The 20,894-nt window shown below is 34.7% G+C and overlaps 1 protein-coding gene, 1 long non-coding RNA gene and 1 pseudogene across 5 annotated transcripts in view; 2 read left to right on the top strand and 1 right to left on the bottom strand.

Moving 5' to 3' along the window:
* The window catches only part of LOC126715379 (polygalacturonase-like), a 48,055-nt gene that overhangs the window by 22,288 nt on the left and 4,873 nt on the right, over nucleotides 1-20,894 (top strand). The gene's annotated exons all lie outside the window — the stretch shown is intronic.
* Nucleotides 7,069-16,920, bottom strand: LOC126715380 (uncharacterized; annotated as a pseudogene).
* LOC126715382 (uncharacterized) lies at nucleotides 13,021-15,545 on the top strand. 4 transcript variants are annotated; one of them, XR_007651854.1, is made up of 3 exons: nucleotides 13,021-13,284; nucleotides 13,506-13,861; nucleotides 15,342-15,545. It is a non-coding gene; the product is annotated as an uncharacterized LOC126715382 (long non-coding RNA). The 4 variants fall into 4 exon arrangements; XR_007651853.1 differs by having other exon boundaries at nucleotides 13,476-13,861; XR_007651855.1 differs by lacking the exon at nucleotides 13,021-13,284 and having other exon boundaries at nucleotides 13,322-13,628; nucleotides 13,765-13,861.

Genomic DNA, 20,894 nt, shown 5'->3' with positions numbered 1-20,894 from the left:
GGTGCCTTCTTGGTATTCCTCTTGGGTATTCATCGCTACATTCTTCTGGTGCAGTTGTTCTTCTAGGTCATGATTTTGTTTGGTGAGATATTCTACTGCTGTTATGAGGGTTTGGTATTGCCTCTCTAGGGCAGTGGGTCACGGTTCGTTGCCTTGATTGTTGGTGGTGGTTGCCATCGAATAAGTAAGTACCATGCAACTTTTTGTCTGGGAAGCAATGAATATGGCTTATTTTTTGATCACCGTTTCCAACAAATGACGCCAACTGGTGATGTCGAAAATCATTAGTAAGCCGCACAACACTCACGTATTCGAAACAAGACTTGCAAAATAGCAACAAAAAGAAACCCTAGGAGAGTACCAGTGTGGTACCAGACAAAGACCCTTTGAAGGTCAAGTCAGAAAACCTTTCTACAACTCTAGAGTGTCAGAGCTGGGGTGAATTATGCGTAACTTGTTTCCTGAGGGCTTTGGGGTTTTTATAGTAGTGTAGAACTGACCTCCATTTCTTGCGCAAGAAGGCGTTTCCTTACAGGGAAGATCTTCATCAATGGGCGTGTATTACAGAATCCTTCTTATACTAGAATTCTATCCATGTTAGGATTCTATCGACTAGAGATAGCCTTGGGACGTAAGTTATTTCCATTTAGGACTCCTTGGAAATCACTTAATTCACGTAGAAGCCACGTGACCTTTGAGATCCGTCCACCTTGCGCTTGTGAATATCGGATCCGTCCACCTTTGAGATTCGTCTATTGCTAGTTCGCTGATCTAACACTGTTAGCCTCACTTGGATGGATCGGCCATCTAATTTCTCCCTCTTCAAAGGAGATAGAAGTGGTGAAAGTAGAGTTAGTGTTGCCAACCCATCTTTGTTTCAAGCAAATCCAAACGCAGGCACTAGAAACATCTGAAACAAATCTTTCAGGACGAGAATTAGAAGAATTTCCCTCCTTAAGAACCACCTGTAAATTCTTGGAATGAAAGAAAATGTGGGGAATCTTTTCTTTCATTGGCTTTCCTTCATTTTCGGAAAAGCATAATTAATTATTAGAAGGAATTATGAGAATGCACTATGCTAAACTTTTTATTACTCATGGTAGAAAGTTGTACTTGCTAAACGAACTGACTATGGCTTTATATATTATATTAAATAGCTCAAGATTTATATTTAAATGATTTTATTTTACTGTGGAAGTTGTCTACTGATTCAAGTACTCAAATTCTCTATTTTACCAATGTAAATTAGAGAAAACATAATTGATGGAAACAATCCTCTTCTTTTACTTCAAGTTAGCAGTTTGGACTTCTAATGCTACAATGTTGTTTTGATTTTATTTTTCAATATGTTTTTAGTATGTAATGAACAATTGAAGTTTTATCATCATGGGTTTTATTTGGATGCCACAATATTGATTGTAAATTTGTGACTATCAAGACTTGATTTTACACAAATCTGAGTTTTTCCTGTTGGGTGATTTCAAAAATGTTTGAATTGATTTATCATGTTCATTGCATTAGCATTATATTGTGATTGCTTTCATATATTGTTTTAAGTCATTGTACAACCCAGGATTTGTTAGCACTTAGCACAATTAGGCAATATAAAGATTTCCTGTATATTTCATTTTTAAATCATCATTTGTGAAATTATGTTTAGTTTATGAGAATTTTGTGGGCTAAAGTTTTCTAATACTTTCTGTATTACTTGAAAGAGAATGGGAGCAATGGGGTTAAAAGTGCTGATAAATTGGGTTTAATCTACAAAAACATTAAGAGATATTTCTCTTATTTTAACTTTTTATATGCTCCTTCATACCCTCACACAAATTATGATACATACCTCAAAGACTATAACTAATATTGTCATATAAGTTTAGTTCGGTGTGATTCATTGTGGTTCCCAGGAATAGCAAATTTGGTGTTTGAAATTGTCATGTAAGTTTTAGATTGGTGCATTTCAAGCTTTTATGTAAATTTCAGTAAGTGTTTTAAAAATAAAATGACCTTTGCAAATTGTTAGTGAGATTAGTAAAGGGCAAATTCTTGAAAGCCAAAACCGTAGAGCATTCTATTGTAGAGTGTACTACGCAAGCCATAATCCAGGTATAAATTTAATAAATGTGTGTGTGTGTTTTTTTTTTTTTTTTTTGCTATTTCCAATTGTCCTCTTTCTGATTCTCTTTGGATAGTTAATATGCGAGCCAATCTCTTCCTTCAATCTTTGCAGTTTTATGATTGTCAAAGCCAAATAACTCAAGAAATCAAGGTTTAAAAACCATCAAATTGCTTAAAAGAAGAAAGAAAAGAGTATTAGATCAGGTGAGTGATGTTGGCCTTTTGGAGGACCATTTTTTGTATATCTCAGCTTTGTGTGATATATAGAATCCCACAAAAAAAAATTTGGAAAGGCTTTTTTGTTTGGTATATGAGCATTATTTGCGGATCACTAGATTTTTTGGATACTAGTAATGATTGATTAGAAATGCTAGTTGTTGGGTTACGTAAAGCCTTGGAATTTGCCAAGCATTTGTCAATATGAGACCTGAAGGTAGAGTATGAAGATAGCTCCGTCATTCAAGAACTTAATATGCTTTTTGATGAGTGAACCTAATATGCTTTAACTCTTTGTCATGCTTTCAAGTGCATTGCATTCTTTTAGGGCAATACAGCATACTCAAATCTTGGTATGATACTCTTGAATGTATTTCAAATTCAATTAATAGTTAATGATGTACAAGTTTTATAAGTTCTCAATAAATACCTGTGGTTGCACGATTTTCCTGGCCCAACTTCCGTTGATCAGGCCTTGGCCCAAAGCACAACCCACAATAAATACTTGTAGAGAATGGGTTAAAGAACTTGGCCTCAGTGAAACTAGCTAGTCTAATGCATGTAGTGTACTGTTTGCAGAAAGGAAATAAGAACGCAAAAAAGGATTCCTCAAGTCTGATTTTATTTCTTTTGTTCCTCTTACAATTCTGCCGTCCCTTCTTTGAGGGACTTCACTACATTATATATTTTTCTTCTTTTCATCCCAGCCTTACACCTGTTAGTCATCCAAGCATCCACTCGAGCACCTGTCCCATCAGACGCCCTCATCAGACCCTTTGTGAGTTGCAGAGGCCAAGGCGGTACTGTTCAGGAGTCTTTTCCTCATTAATGCGGCCAAGAGGGTGGTTGGGGCGCAATTAATGTGGTGGTAGCCTTCCGTCAGATATTTTGAATTTAATTCGTTTTATATGTTGGGGAAGGTGAGCTGAAAGGGCTGAGCAGAGTTTCTCGTCTGGGCTTCGTGATGTCCGAGGACGAATTACTTCTCGGACGGATTTCCTTGGAGCTGCTGGGATTGGGTAATGCTGCATACGAGGCTCTTCCTCGGATAGTACGCTCCTCGGACGGGCCTGAGTTTGGAATAGCCCATCATTTTTGGGCCGGCCCCCACAATACCATTATTGTTTTGTTAAAAAAAAAAAAAAAGTTTTGCAAAGGCCTTTTAAATAAATAAATAAACAAATATATATATATATATATATTAATTATCAGCTATCAACATATATTCATTTCTCCTATTACAAAACCGTGACAAAATAGAACTGCAGTTGAATATATTTTCTTGATGGTTTATATATAATCTAAATTATAGGCCTATCATCTTGCCATTATGTAATTATTGTGTTCATTTTTTTGTATTAGGTTTCATCAAACTCCTGACAAATTCGGTGCTATAACTACTTCTTATAGTGATTTTTTTGGATTAGCTTAATATCCTCCTCAATGTATTGACTCGACTTTGAAGATTTAGTCCCAAATGTTTAGACAATGATGGCATACCAATTCAGTTGGATATATTTGCTCTATTTTCTATATGATTTCCACTATAATAAATTGTTATTATTAGTATGTGATATTGGATGGTTTTGAAGATATTGCATATATATGCAAAATTTAGGTATTCTTGAGAATTCCTCTCATTCGAACTCATTTGATTGCAATGAAAGTAATAATAGTGGTGGTTGCTCATATCATATGTTAGTCCAAGTGGTCTCTTGGAGAATGGAAGTACATACATGAAGTGATTTGAAGAGACTAATGTTTAAAATTTTTAGGGGATATTAGATACTATATGTTTAAATATACAAAATTATTTAGGTTTGAATGTATGTAGTGAAAGTATGAGAACTAAGGTTATGTTGGATGCAAAGGATCATTAATATGTAAAATGATCTTGCGCATTGCGCGGGAACCAAAGCCTCTGAAGCTCTTACAATTTTCCACGTCAGCACAATATTAAAAAAAATAAATAAATAAAACTTTTCTAAACCTGATGCACTGCCTCCTAATGCTCTGCCTTCTCTTCCCTGCCTTCCTCTACTAGCTCCTCCTCGATTAGACCCACGGTAAACCAACATCAAAGCATTGCATCGCATAAAGACCCATAGATTCCTCAATCAAAACCCACCATACCCCCCATACCCATAAACCAATAGCCATCTTCTTCCTCAGAATAGAGGTCGATCTCCTTCCTCAGACCACCTTTTGCCACAAACCACCCACATCCAACTTCTACAACCCAAAAACAGCACCCCATTTGCCATGGGTCTCATCCAGCTCATGGTCACAAATTCCCTAATCAAAACCCACCAATGAAGCTTACAGTCCCATGCAAACCAAACCCACTTTTATTTTCTTCAACTCCACTCACACACAACTCTCAAACTCTCATTCTTCTCAAGCTTCCTAAGAACCCCAGGTCCAAAAATTCCCACTACAAACCCAATTTTCATGCTCTAGCTTTTGCAAATCCAAATGGGTCTGATGGGTTTTCATGGCTGAGTCTGACTCGTTCGGTCCGACATGGCTTGGAGTGGTTATGGTCAAAACTTGACGAGTTAGGGAAGAAGGTAACTAGCTTTGGTTGGAAGATGCCAATATGAAGGTGGGTGAGTTTGTGGGACGAGCTAAGGAAGGGGTCAGCAAAGGTTGGGGTGAGTTGGAACGGTTTAGGACTGAGCTAGTGCTTGAATTTGTGAGTTGGAATTGGTGGGAGCGTTGGAAGGTAATTCTGCACTTTGAGATCCTTTTGTTTTAATTTTTGTTTGGTAGATAAGAAATTGCAAGAAAAGGATAGAAAATGGACAAGTTTAAGTATTTTCTTCTAAACTGTTGGGGCATTGTATATTAGCTGGTTGTTAGTGTATACACTAATACAAATAAGGATAGCATATATGAACTTGGTGGAAATGGAAAATTTTGGGCATTGCATGTAATCTATATAAATATATATATATATATAACCGAATTCTTTAAAACTCTCACAATTTTCCAAGTCAGCACGATATTTAAATAAAATTATCATTTTATTTAAATATAATTATTCACTCAAACTCAAACGTTGATAATTTATCTCCAAATTTGTGAGGTTAATTATGAACACTATAAAAGTAAAACAAACCCCAATATATTGTTTTTAAGCCAAGTAGAGGTATGAGCTCTTCTTATGTTATTTTCTTCTCCTCTATTTTGTTAATTTTTTTTTTTTTTTTTATGGTTTTTCATGTATTTTTTTAAAGTAATTTTCGTACATGAACCACAAACTCTCTTTATGCATTTTTTACAAGATAAAAAAGCTTGGAATAATTGAAATTATTATTTCGTATGTAGTCCATTTTTCTCTTACATTTCTCTATTGTTTACTCATATATATTTTGTTTTGTTTCAATAATTTCTAAGCAGTGAATCATTTAATTTTTTTAATAATTTTTGGTCTTTTAGAAGTTTCAATATCTGGATTTTTGAATTATTTTTTGCAGTATTTGAAATTTTCTGACAAATTTTTATAATTCATTGCATGTTCAAGCAATAGCTTCTTCATCAAATTGTAACACAAATTGAAGTCATACAAGAGCAAATCATGCAATGGTGTAGTTTCTTAAATTTTTATAAAATTATTTTAATCTACCTCATAAATAGGTAGGTTCCCGTGCATAGTACAGGTTTGCGACTAGTATATATAAAAGCAGAAACCTTATGTGAAAAAGTATAAAGTTCTGTCAAGTGGCGCATTCTATGCAAAGAGAATTGAAATATTCTCAGGTGCCACATCAGATATAAGAAAAAAAAATTAAATATTGACTTTTTGTTTCATTTGGTTCAATTTTTTAAGATTTTCCTAATTAAAAAACAAATATTCTTTGTATCCTTTAATTCAATATTTCTAGACTTTTCAACATTCACACATACATACAAAACTCTTTGCATTTGAATTCACAATTTCACCTCTTACACTTCTACCCCTTTACGTATACCTACCCATAGCCATTCATGTCATCCCATATAAAATACACATAGACCAAAAACAATGTCATTTACTTTCAATCTTTTGACAACACCTACCTAGCTCTAACATTGTTGTTTCATCTAATCCTAACCCGTATGAGTTGGTTACAACCAAGGAATGAGGGCTTACATTTTATATTGATTGACAATGGCAGTTACGATTTTGATGTTAAGGTGATTTATGGGTTTTGTAAATGATGTGATTAACTGTGAGTGTTTGGGATGGGTAATTTATTTTAGAATTAAGGAGAAAGAGAGAAAAAAAAAAAAAACACATTCTATATCAACTTTTATTTTATAATATTCCTCCGAAGTTATTTTTTATATTATTTCTCATTTCAATTGAATAATTATAGTGGATATGTATGTGTAATTTATAATTATTACTTTTTATGATGATCTCATTACTAATAGAGTTTTATAATAATTATGCTATAATACATATACAACATTCTCCAAAACCATCTTACATAAAACATTATAACATTATCCGTGCATTGCAAGGGTAACTTACAAGTTATAATAAAGGTTTGTTTAGCAAAAATAAAAAGTATAATATTAAAGAGGTTTAAAAATGAAATCAATTTCAAGCAGTTTTGACAAAGTTCCAAAAAAAAAAAAAAAAATCCTTTCAATATGTGAAAAGAATTTTTTCAAGCAATTTGAAAGTTGTTTTTTTTAAGGTTTGAACTTGTTCATACAACCTATTTGCAAAAGGCTGAAAAAAAGACTATACCAAATAGACATATCTATAAGTAACACTCATACATTTTTTTCCCCATAAAGGAAAAAAAAAATTATGGGAAGGATGGCAAAAGAAAAACACTTTTATTCTCTATTTCTCTCCTTGTTTCAAGGCATGAGAAGCATATCTATTAACCCAACAAAGAGCAGTGGACTTGGAAACATGCTCGGGGTCAATTGGGGCCTAGTATTGTGAATCATCATTCATACTACCCCTGGCAATAGCACTTGTACAAACTAGAAACTACAGAAATTACAACATCTTCATGTCCTCAAGATTTAGCCCCAGTAGTGAGTGTCAATTTGACTCCATCTGTGAATTAAGTGGGAGAAAAATTAAGGGTCTGAACTAGTTTGGTTATATTCATGGATATGTCAGCTGGGGACTTGATGCCTCGATCAACCTAGAGAATTATTTAAAGAACAAATGAAGTGATTTATCATAATAATCAATGTGATTGCATGATCCAATGAAGTGAATTATCATAAGCTAGTAAATATAATAAGAAATGTGCATCCAACAGGTGAGCTGATAGATGGTTAGGGGATGAAAAGAAGTGATGGTGCACAATGATCAAGACAGCAAATGAAGAAAAGGCAGGTAAAAACTTGGTTCTCAGGCATTTAAAAAATTAAGGATTAAATCATAAATGCTATACATACCGAAGATGTAGACACTGCTTTGATTAACGGCGTGTTGCATCCTCTGAAATCTGCCATAACCTCAACCCTTTGTACCCGAGATACCCTATCTGGTCCACCAACATCTAGTAGCAACTGCATTTGCTTACCCTCTGGTTCAACAATTTTGATTGTCAAAATCATTAATACAGACATACAATTCAGCAGAGAGAGAGAGAAGTCAAAGCATATAGAAAAGGCAGAAGTTTGGCAACATCCATAAAATATAACCACAAATAAAACATAAAGGCTCCAGATTTGGACACTCTTTCCTTTCATAGGGATACTCTTCCACAAACAAAGCATTCAAAAGTATTGTGGGGCCAGAGAATCTGCGACCTTGACCCACTCTACATTAGGGCTCAAAGCCTAAGCCGAGGAGAACAATTGCCGAGGACGCATAATGAAAGTCCAAAAAAGGCCTAAGGATCTGGCTGAGGACAATCTTATGCTTGGCACCCCACAGAACGCCTAAAGGAAAGGACGAGTTCAGTGCAGGGGCAGGACAAGTGAAAAAGCTACCAATACTGTAATAAAGAACCCTGCGTTTGACAGGTCCAGGCTCTTCACCATGCTATTCAGCTTTTACAACCACTCCCAACCACTTTAGGTATGGGCTGATAGGACAAGTCTCCACCCCAGAAAGTGTAACTTACATGTGGGCATTGGAAGGGGGGTAAATACGAGTATAAAAGGGAAAGAGAGCCAAGGGAAAAGGGATCCCCTAGAAAAAGAAGTCCTAAAAAAGGGAGAACGAGAAGAATACTAAGCTCCTTGGACGGGGTCTGAGGACCGAAACCACTCAGGCCGCACCAGAGGAAGGTTTTGCTAGACACGCCAGTTTCACTCTCGTATAAATCTCCATAAAAACCACGACTAAACCGCTGTCCGGTGACCAAGGCCTAGTCTTTCAAGCCCACACTCTACAAATTATATTGTTTAGGCCCCTAACATGCGAAACCAACATAATTTTGTGGGTCGTTACAAATTGTGTCCTTGCAAGTATCATTAGCGTGGTATTATAGAACAGAAGGCAATTTTGATATTGCCACATCGCCCACACCTTAATCAAGACTGTCATTTACCAGAAGATGGATATCCTGAATGTAAGAACCAAATGAATGATAAAGTGAAAAAATAACATGTTGCAGTTTATCATCTATGTTACCAGTATTTTAACTTCGATATTGTAAAATTATACCTGATATCCATCTACTTGTCAAAGCTCGTATGATAGCTACAACATCCTTGACACACACTGGGCAGCCAAACTCGTCATGGAAGAAGTTCGTCTTTTTTCCTTTAGAGAGGACACCATCAATCCACTGCATCAATTAAGTGCCACTCGTTTGGTCATGTATAAAGTAATCATAATATCCCATTTATCAACTGCTTTCTAAAGCTGTAAAAATATAATCATCCCAATAAAACATTCTATATCTGTAATGTACTCATCCTATAAAAAGGTACCCCCCATCCCCCATCTCTTTCTCCAAGCCAGACCTATCTCATGGCCACACATTTAAACCAGTCACTTGAAAAGTCAATGGCAACAATAAATGACTTTGAAAAATTATTGACTCGTCACACACATTACGTAAACCGAAAACTATAGCTTCAATTTCCTTAGACCGCTAAAAATCATTTTGGTAAAAAAAGAAAACATTTTCCGGGTACTGGCTGTTGATGTTTCCTTTGAAATCCGCCACAGCCTCAGCCATTTGTACCCGAGATACCCTATCTGGTCCACCAACATTTAGTAGCAATTGCATTTGCTTACCCTCTAGTTCAACAATTTTGATTGTCAAAATCATTAATACAGACATACAATTCCGCACACACACAGAGAGAGAGAGAGAGAGAGAGAGAGAGAGAGAGAGAGAGAGAGAGAGAGAGAGAGAGAGAGAGAGAGAGAGAAGTCAGAGCGTATAGAAAAAGCAGAAGGTTGGCAACATCCATAAAACATAACCACAAATAAAACATAAAGGCTCCAGATTTGGACACTCTTTCCTTACATAGGGATACTCTTCCACAAACAAAGCATTCAAAAGTATCATTTGCATGGTATTATAGAACAGAAGGCAATTTTGATATTGCCACATGGCCCACACCTTAATCAAGACTGTACTTTACCAGAAGATGGATATCCTGAGTGTAAGATCCGAATGAATGATGAGGTGAAAAAATAACATGTTGCAGTTTATCATCTATGTTACCAGTATTTAAACTTCGATACTGTAAAATTATACCTGATATCCATCTGCTTGTCAAAGCTCTTATGATAGCTACAACATCCTTGACATACACTGGTCAGCCAAACTCGATCGTCATGGAAGAAGTCCATCTTTTCTCCTTTAGAGAGGACACCATCAATCCACTGCATCAATTAAGAGCCACTCCTTTGGTCATGTACAAAGTAATCATAATATCCCATTTATCAACAGCTTTCTAAAGCTGTAAAACTATAATCATCCCAATAAAACTTTCTATATCTGTAATGTACCCATCCTATAAAAAGGTACCCCCCACACCCCCATCTCTCTCTTCGATTTCCTTAGACCGCTTAAAATCATTTTGGTAAAAAAAGAAATCATTTTCCGAGTACTGGCTGTTGATGTTTCCACGGGATGATAATTGCCAATTACATGAAAAATTGCTAGTGCTTATATTATTATTAGTCCTATCTCCAACAAATCAATTCCACTAGCTGTAACTCCATCCTTTTGTTATGTTGTCAGTTGTCATGTTGGCCACAAAAATGTTAGCCAAGAATAGTGAACAGTATAATTTAGTTTTGGTGTGCAACACATCAATGGAGTAAACTCTGCATGTCTGTGCAATTCAGTTCAAATCGGGAAGAATTCCCCACAACTCGTTTAAAAATCAGTCAAAAGCCAGTAAACATAACTTGTTCTAGCATCTATAAGATCAAGGTAACTCAATTGGATTACCTATGATTGTAATTTTATTATATTTTTGGTTTTTCTCTATTTTAAGACAGTGAACTGGCAAACAAGGTCAGTTTCGAATCATTCTATTAATGGTATATCCAATTTTATAAACCATAAAGAGGAAAAATTTCAACACAGAAGAGTTTAAACTTTAAACCTGGGAAATGATGACTATAAGGAATGGATGACACTTTCATAAAGAAAGGGATCATTCTCATAGCAAGGATTTGGTAGGTTGCAGAACAATATGGGCAAACTATATACTGAAAGCAACAATAAGAGAACTTTAAAACAAATGCATTTGCTTAGAACATTGCCATCAGTAACAAGCACTCAGACCTGGTGCAAGAAAGACAATTTATTCTTCCAATCACTTATAAAGCCACTACATTTAGCAGTCTCTAATCAGATGCAGCTAAGATAATAGCCAATAAACATGTGAACGTACAACATAAGGTCTACATTCTACGTACACACCTAAATTGGAAGCGATTTTGGAACAGGTGAGCTAGTCTGTGGCCCAAAAATGATACTGCTTCTCAAAACTCAGAAACAAACTGCTCTGTTGCCACTTTTGATTTTCCATAAACGTTCACAGGAACAGTTTCATCTTCTTCCTTGTAGAAGGACTTCACCCCTTCGTAAACTGTTTGGGAACTTACATCAGAGACAATCTAGCCACAAATATTTTAAGGCCAAATAGAAAGATAAATGGATGAGATAGGGAATAACTGTATCTGAGATTTGTTTTGTCAAGCTAAATGAAAAATAGAAAAGGTCAATGACTTAGAGCTCAAATAGCACTTTCTCTTGCCATAAGAACAAGGTGGAGGGTGAGAACAAGGATTCAAGATCCACTAGGTGCAAGTGTAATTTCACAATCCAGCTAGTCAAGGTACTAACAATTTTTCAGGTGTGAGAAACTAAGCTTAAGATGACTAATAATAATGGAAAGAAAATGCCTGGACCAGAACACAAGAAAGGTTATTTACTGTATTTAATTACTTGCACTGGTATGCTATAACTTATATGCATGCTGTCATTGACATGGAAAAAAAATCATAATGACTGCCCCAATATCTAATGGTGGTGTTTCAAAAGGTAGGGCCAATTAAATCAAATGAGTACAAGATGAGACTTGAGAAAAGAGGAATTAAGCCAAAAAGTGTTGTGATCAATTCACTCAATTGCAATATAGGCCTATGAATGTACTTTAATCTTGCCATGTTTGGTGTTTAGGCTTTTGAGTTGACCAAAGAATTGCAGCCACCTCTAAAATGAAATTTAAAGTATCGCTTAAGCTATTTTTTTATTTACAAAAAAAAAAAAAAAAAAAAAAGCTAGTAGTGACAGGTTTGTGTTGCAGTTTAATTAGGCTTAAACTCAAGCTTCAGATATTTTTTTGATAAATAGGTCAAGCTTCAGATATTAATTCTTATAAGATGTAGGTCTGCACTCTTGTTATCTTAAGACTCCAGGACCATGTTCATCAAAAAAGACTCCAGGACCATATATACAAAAAATAAGAATACATAACAATTCATGCTAATTACATTTTCTACTTTTATTTCCTCTAGTAATTTCAGCAGTCCTTGCCTTGATCAGTTGACAAGTGAATCAAAAGGGTACTACCCTCTTTAAAGTTTGATAACCAATCAACAAGAGAACATGGCACATAAACAGAGAGTGAAGCAGTAGGATCCATTTCACAGACACCGAGGTACCGAGAGTGCCGCACAATTCACGACCACATCAGGCTGGCATTCCAAGCATGACATACTAGTCAGTACTTGAAAATATAGATAGAAGTTCATCTGTTTTTAATATTTAAAAATCTATTCTTCTTTTTTTATATATATTAAAAAAAATCAGAAATAGCGAATTAGATTTATATCACATCTATATTTTTTTTATATAATACTAAAAACTGAAGCGTGGCATTTAATGTTGTTTCGTTCCTGTTGAGCCACATCAGCTGCCATGTCATTACCCTTCTATTTCCTAAATTTCGCCTATCTATATTCTATATATAATACTAAAAGCTAAAGCGTGGCATTTAATGTTGCTTCGTTCTTGTTGAGCCACATCAGCCGTCATGTCATTACCCTTCTATTTCCTAAATTTCTCCTATAATTTCAAAATATGTTTTTATCTAAAATTTTCTCTTAATTTTAAAATACTATTAAAAAGAAAATAATTTCTAGCACTATCTCCATCATAAAGCCTAACCTTTATAACTTTAATTATATGTTACTTATGTTAGTGTTATCCACTATAAGGCCCAAACCTACATGTATCTTACGTTCAACCCAAGTCGTACGGTATTTACTCTTTAACGCCAACAGCTTTCTATCTCCCCTCCTTTTGCTCTACCTGCCTTTCACAATTTCGAAACTTCAACCCTTTAGCTTTCTAACGCCAACCTCTATCTCTTCAAAAGACAGTTTCAAAACTTCTGACTTTCAAGTTTCTACCGCCAACCTCTATCTCTTCCAAAGACAGTTTTAAAAATTCAGACTTTCAGCTTTCTAACGCCAACCTCTTTCTCTTCTCTCCATCTCTTACTCAGGTATCTCTAAATCTCAATTGTAAATAAAATGAAATAAAATGAAATGGATGTTGTAAAATAATTTTCAGTTGAGGATGCGTTGATGGGTCTCCATGGTTATTGAAAATTGATTTGAAAAGTTTTTTTTTTTTTTTTTTTGGGTGAAATTATTTCAATAGTGTTATCTATCTATTGTGAATATTCCAATGCAGTGGCTTAGGCTCCAGGAAAAAAATATGCAGGAAATATCATCGACTTGACAGCCCTAAAATCCCAATGTAAATACCACAGACTACCTCTGGTAGTCATCCAACAGCATTCAACAGCCCCAAAATCCCAGTATAAATACCCACAGAAAGCCTCTGGTAGTCTTCTAACATCATTGTTTCAATTGTTTATTAATGGATTGCCTACAATGTGTTTGATTATAGTTGTCAATAACATTCACACTGCTCTGTTTCAAAAAAAAAAAAAAAAAAAAAAAAAAAAAACCACTTGAAGCAACCAAGGTTCAGAAGATGGGAAACTTCAAGTCTTGAAGGATTGGGCTTTCAAGTTAATCGAAGGTGATTCAAGTGGGAGGAATTGGTGGATGAAGGTACTACTATTGATAATGCCTCTTTCTACATTTAGATCGATGATCCATTCCTCAATATATTTGTCCCTTTCAATATATGTTGTCAATACATCATCTGTTTTTATGTACCTTGGTCAAAATTATTGATTAAACTAATTAGACACTTACCAAAAAACTTAGCACCAAAAGCCGAGAAATTTGTGCCTTTTCACAGAAACCTGTTGAACTTGCTCTCAATCCACTTGATTATCTTTGTTCTAGAACAAACATGTTGGTCCAATAGACATGAATACCAAACAACAATACATCACTTATTGGATGTTTGGATTTGTTGAAGTCTACCATCAAATGACAAAACATTTGCTATCCATGAATTGATTCTCACCAAAATTTATTGATTACAGGTCTGCGATCTTATCGCCTATAGCTTCAAACAATTTGATAAACTGGATTTGGTTTGTTATCCATTTATGATTTCGACAATATTTGATTCAAGAAAATTGTGGATATTTAAGTTTTCTTATGAATTTTTTTTTTCAATGGTAGATTATTATTTTCTTTAACTATGAACTTTGTTTCCCCCAACCCCCCTTTTTTTAATGGCAAATTATTATTTTCTTTAGTTTATCAATACTATGAACTTTGGTTTTTTTTTTTTTTTTTTTTTTTCCCTTTGTTTCTTAATTCCTTTCAAAGTTTTAGAAGAGATGCTTGAATCAAATGTGTTTGATTGGGTTTTACAAATTTTGTAGATTAGCTTTGACTTTGGGACAATTATTTTTTCCTATTTCAAACCAATGCCATTTGGGTTCTAAAGTTTTCTCCTTGTATATCACATCCTTTTCTCGAAGAAAGTCACTCTCAAAAGATTTTGATTGGTAAGTGATATATATATATATATATATATATGGGAATTCTATTGATAGAACTGTAAAGCCTTACATTACTACAAAGAATATCCTCCTAACATGCAACTGAATCAGCCTAATATAGCCCTTTTCTTTTTATTCTTTCAATTATTATAAAATGTATGGAATGTAGGCTATTTAAAAAGAGAATTTTTGATTTTCCTTATATGACAAAAAGCTTTCAGTTCCGCTTTTGAAGCTTTTATTTCTTTTGCATGCTTAGAGTTTTACGCATTGATTTTGTTTCAGATTTGTTCGCTATATTGAATTAACATCATTTTATGTTGATGTTGTTTGATGATGTGCAATATTATAAGATATCAAAATCCAAGAAAGACTAAGATCTTTTTTTATTTTGGGTTTCTACATGGTAAGAGCACATAAATATGAAAGACAAAACCTACACGTATTATGAATTTTAATGAGCACGAGCTTTGTGCGTTGAATACGACCTTTTAATGAGCAAGATATAAGATGTTATCAGCTTAATTATAAGACCTAAAGTGAGTTAGGTTGCCTAGATTATGTGTAAATGTGATTTTTACTTGAAATCACTTTTGATAACTTTCTTACTTAAAGTTGTTGACGTGCAGGTTTAAAGAAAAGATATAAGATTCTAGAAGGAGAATGCTTGGATCAAGATTGTCATAGCATTGAGCAACTGTGATAGTTATTGCTATTGGCTTATGTGTAAATTAAATGCCTAAAATAGAGATAGATGTGACAACAGTGTTTATTGAAATTCTTGATAATGTCTGATTTGCAAAATAAATTAGAGCAAAAAGTGGATTTGTGTAGAGAGGTTGTTGTATTTTTTTATTTTTTTGCAAAATTGAATTTGAATTTTGGCTTTGAGTCAAGTAAACATACTAATGATGCCAAAATCGTATCACATACAAAGGTTGCAATCCTCTTTGCAAATAGTTTCCCCATTGTCTTTAATGTTGCTTTAGTTTCAAACATTATACTTTTGTTTTTCTTTTTTGTTCTTTTTTTGGGTGGGCAAATCAGTCTCTCACTTATTATTTTAGCTTTTTCTTTTAACTTTTAACATAACATTACAAAAAAAAATTTCTTTCTCAATCTCTTCTTTTCCTTTTTCTTTTACTTTTTCTTGGTGGGCAAATCAGTCCCTCACTGATTTCTTTTAGTTCTTTCTTTTAACATAATGTTGGTTAATTACCCTTTTATTTAACTATCCCATGCATCATACGGCTTAGTGACTAGTATATGGTAATTGTCAGCAGACAGCTTTTTAGCATTTCAGATTTTCTGAATTCTGCCTAGACCACTAATGACTAAGACATATGGACCTCCATTTGTGATAACTAAAAGTTGGATTATTCTCAATTCTGAACTTGACAATGAAAAAGGAAGATGGCAATTCAGTTATACTACTTTCCTGATTTCCAATAAATTTCTTGGGGCCAAAAAAAAAAAAAGTATTAATCAATAGAATCGATAAAAACGACTAAAGATTCCCAGGTAGAGGTACTTTGAGTTGTTTGTTTCACGTGCACTTTTAAACACATAATGCAGCATGCAGAAAATACCCATAATCTATTACTAATAAGCTAAAAAAGCTCAAGACATATTTTTTCTTAACACACAGATCTCCTAGACCACATTATGAAGTTAAGAACAAAAAACACCCACCAACTAAATTCATAAATTTATCTAATTTGCAATCCAGTAATCAAAACTAGACTAACAATAGCGAACATAGTTGCTGTTTTGGGGTGAAAACAGAACAGACCAGACCTGGCCAAATGAGTGTAAAATGGGTTCATATCCTTGCCTAGTTTTCAAATCAACGTGGAAAGCAAGCAAATGAGGAAGGACATTAAGCAGAGGTTGAGGAAGGTTAGAGTGGTAGGTGAATGCAAGATCATATTCAGATGGGGTGCCTTGGATCTCTGAAAAGCCTTGCAATATGTGTTGTCCCAAATAGCCAGTGCCTCCCACCATCAAAACTTTCTTCCTACTACTCATATACCTAATCTCTCTCTCAGGAATTGTTGGGGTTGTTTTTTAAGCTTTTTTATGGAATTGGAAAATTATGACTGGTGCTTTGATAATTGGAATGGGATGGGCTCCTTTCTTTTTGCAAATTTTTATAGTTCGGTAAGGGAAACTTTCTGTGGTCAGTGTCAGTCAGAGGACTGTCACGACATCGCCAGTGTTTCCTGAATAAGTCTTGTGCCACATAAAGTGGCACAACAAATGCCACAACTTACCCATGTGGCGAGTTGTGGTTGCTGGAGGGCTGGTGGTAGGTCCATGTGAGGACAGCCCTCCACCAACCACAACTCGCTACATGGGCGAGTTGTGGCAGTGGTTGTGCCACTTTATGTGGCACAAGACTTATTTGTGTTTCTCACATTGCTTGAAAGTGAAGGAATGAAATGGTACAGTGGGTTTGGGAAATGGGGGATAGAATTATGGGTGACAATTGGCAAAGGAAATGGGGGATAGAATTATGGGTGACAATTTGGGTAGCAAGGTTTTTATTTAAATCTGAAATTTTCAACCCATTTGGGGGATTTTTGCTTTGAAGAGGTGTTTTGGTTGTCTATTTTACTAATGGGTATTTGAGGTTTGGTTTCCTAGAGCAGCTATATGGGTTTTGTTGTTACATGAGTTGATTTCAAAGTGTTTCCTTTGCATTTGAATGGCTTTGACATATGTGAATGTGGGCATGTGCTTGTTGCATGCCAAATGTTTGGTAAATTGCCTATATGAGTAAGAGGATCGAATTTCTTGACTTGCGTTGTGATGACTGTTATATGAGGTTATTGCATTCCTAGTTGTTATTATGTGCTAAAACATGTAGTTTTAAGGTTAATCAAGTCTGAAATTTTTTGACATAGTATTAAGATTATAGTAATTTAATTTTGGGATATAAAATCTATCCCTAACAAATTTGAGTAAGTTGCATTACGTGATTTTTAATAAATTATAGAAAAATCATTTTAGGCCAAATTTTTGGTGGTACATACTAGACGTATAAAGGCTTCTCCCTATTTAATTTCAAGCTTTTTGGATAAAACTATGTGGACCAAACAAATTTTATAAAAAGGGTTGACATGTTGCTATTTATCTGAAAGTGTGATTAGGATGCTGAGAGTTTAAGGAAATTACTCCAAGCTTTTGTTGTGTGGTTTAGCTTGTAAGTTCATATGTGCTTTCTTTGACAAGTGCTTTACTTTGGCTAATTTTATCATGGATTGGTAGCGACATACTTTGTATCATGTCGGTAAATGCACATTGTTTACGGTAGGGAAATTAAAGGCTTTGGTTGCATTATAGTTCTACAAGTTTCTTGTATGCTTGTTTGGTTCTCAGTTGGGCAGGGGTACTTGTCTTGGGATGGTCAAGCTAGGCTTTAGGGCCTTAGGTTTGATTTTTGATGGAATCCTTTCAGATTTATGGAGACAAATTTGATAGTGTAATTTGTAGTAGGCCTTGTTATTAACAGGCTTGATACTTGTGTTCTAGGTTCCAAGGTACTTGGTGATGGAACTAGTAACTTGATTGGTTGAATGCGGTGCCCAGTTGAGGTAAATTTGGGTGGGACTGCTGAGGTAAGTAGCTTTTAAATGAGATTTTTTGAAAAATAACCACGTTGCATAAACTTTGTTTTTCGGTCAAACACATTTTGGAAAATTATTTGTGGAACTATATTTTTTTTAAAAGTATTGTGTTATGACCTTGTTATATATGTTTATATATGAAAAACGCATCATGTTTAATATTGCATATGGGGAAACGTATGATTTGTTAGTATGGAAGAGATAAGCATTTTTGATATAATTCTTGGGAATGGATTTTGTGGATTTATTGCATTATTTGCAAATTCTAAAGATGTTTTATCTTGACTTATGACATTTGGGAAATTGATAGAAAATGTTATTGACAAGAAATTATTTTGGAAAATTTGAGAACCTTGTGAATATATTGGGTATTTCAAAGGTTTTTCTGAAACTACTTGAAATTAAACCGTGTTTTGATTTCATGTAAACTGTGAGCTCTTCATGTTTTTACCCTTGAGCCATGACATGTGATTACCCGGTGATTACCCAACTAGATGTCGTAGTCTTTGTGATATTGGTATCTTGGCACCCCATCTTTGTGGCGAATTGATGTCTTCGTGGCATAATTGATGTCTTCGTGGCATACCTAACGTCTTTATGGCAGCTTGTCATGTGGCCTTGTGTTGAATTTTTAGGTTTTAAAAGGGTGTTTTGATAGCTCACAATAAATAGTATGTAGTTTCATGGTGAAATATTTTGAGAAAGCTTGGTGCTATTTTCTTTTAATCATTGTTGTCATTTATTTAAGAAAATGGTTTTGCATGATCCAAATGGAAATTCCTAAATTATGAAACGTTTTGTAAAACGCTCATTATCATAAGTATCACATTTCCCCCATCTTCATTAATTATGCTACTTATTGAGTTTTAGCTCATCCCACTCTCCAACAGTTTTTCAAATAAATTTTCTATACCTTGGGGCATGGAGCTTGTTTTATTAGTGGTGATTGGAGCATTATGCTAATTGAGAGATTTATGCTATGGTTGGGTGGTGACTCAACTTACTAAATTTATCGAGACCATAGCTAATTTTATTGGAGGTTGGGCTCTTGAGGTTTGTTAGCCTTGGGCATGGTAAGCCTAGATTCTGTAGTTGAGGTTGCCTTTCCTAGGAAGGATTGTGATTTTATGTTGATCCATTTGGAATTTTGGAATTTCATGTATATTTGGAGACATGATTTGTAATTTGTATTGTTTGTAAATGTCTCATAGAGCTCTAACTTATATTGTGGAGAGGTCACAATGCTTATTTATCTTTATTTTTTGTTTTAAAAAAAAAAACCCTTACAATTTATTTTAATGGTTCTTTTCTCATGCTTTGGACCTAATTGGGTTCAGGGCGTGACAATTGGACTCAAACGCTAAACATTTCACGAGCTGTTGGGCCTTCTTTAAAATTTTGCAAATCGCAATTCGATCAATCAAGCCTTCTCTTCGACTAATCGAGCTTGACAAATTTTGAATTCCTATTTCTGTAACTTGTACGTTCTTGAATCTTGACTTGTATCAACTTGAGCAATGTCTAAAACACTTCAAAGACTCTAAGATCTAATCCTAAACAAGTTACTTGGATTTATATTCATAGGCATTCTAACAAAATAGAGAACATAGAAAATGTCAGTCAAACCCTAAACGAATTAATATCAATATGGAAGTAGGTTATATTTTGTATAACAATTAAAAATTATACTTTTTTTTTTTGAGAAACAAACACACACACACACACAAACTGAATTGTTATACAAAAAAAAAAATAATGTGGAATAGTTCTCAATATTGATATCATGTTCAATCAACTTTGGAAATTATCCACTTATCCTAGAAAATTAGATAACGAATATGTAAGCTAAACATTTGCATCACCACTGTGGGAGGGGAAAGTCTGAAGAGAGGGAATCATCAAGTGGAATCCATCCGAGGTGCAACTGGGTCCAACTACTCATCAGATTAGGACCAATCCGACCTGGAAAGTCCAGTTTGAGAAACCAAGGAGGACAACTCACCCGAGGAGCAGATACTTCTCGGGAGACTAGAAATAAACCACTGAGATTATAAGGTTAAATATAAAGGAAGTCAGTATTGACATATACGCAAGAGCATGAGAAAGCTTCCAGATAAATCATTTATCACCTCCACATTTAATGCACTATATTAGCCCAATCTGTCACATTAATAGCAGAATGACCCTTGAACAATACCTCCACGGCTTGCAGCTTACTCTACCACCACCAGCAATGCAATAATGAGACAAGTATCCAATGAAAGATCAAAGACCAGCCAAGTGGAGGGTTGAGATGCAATCCAAACAGTTATATATAGGAAGGAACCTCCATCCAAAGGATCGAAAAAAGTTCAGAGAGAGAGAAAAATAGAGAGAGAAAGTAATCACTGTAAAACTGAGGACCGTATTTTTAAGCAATCATTGCTCCTCGGTCATCCCGAGGAAGAACTTGACTAAGAATCTCTATTTCTTTGTGGTATTTCTTTGCTACATCTATTGCCCATGCTAACCTTCTTCCTTTAAATTACTAAACCGTGGCTACTAGGGTTTAAA

Source organism: Quercus robur, chromosome 2, assembly GCF_932294415.1.
Source record: "Quercus robur chromosome 2, dhQueRobu3.1, whole genome shotgun sequence".
NCBI classification, from domain to species: domain Eukaryota; kingdom Viridiplantae; phylum Streptophyta; class Magnoliopsida; order Fagales; family Fagaceae; genus Quercus; species Quercus robur.
Note: the sequence above shows the minus strand (reverse complement) of the source record. Positions and strands in the feature narration are given on the sequence as shown.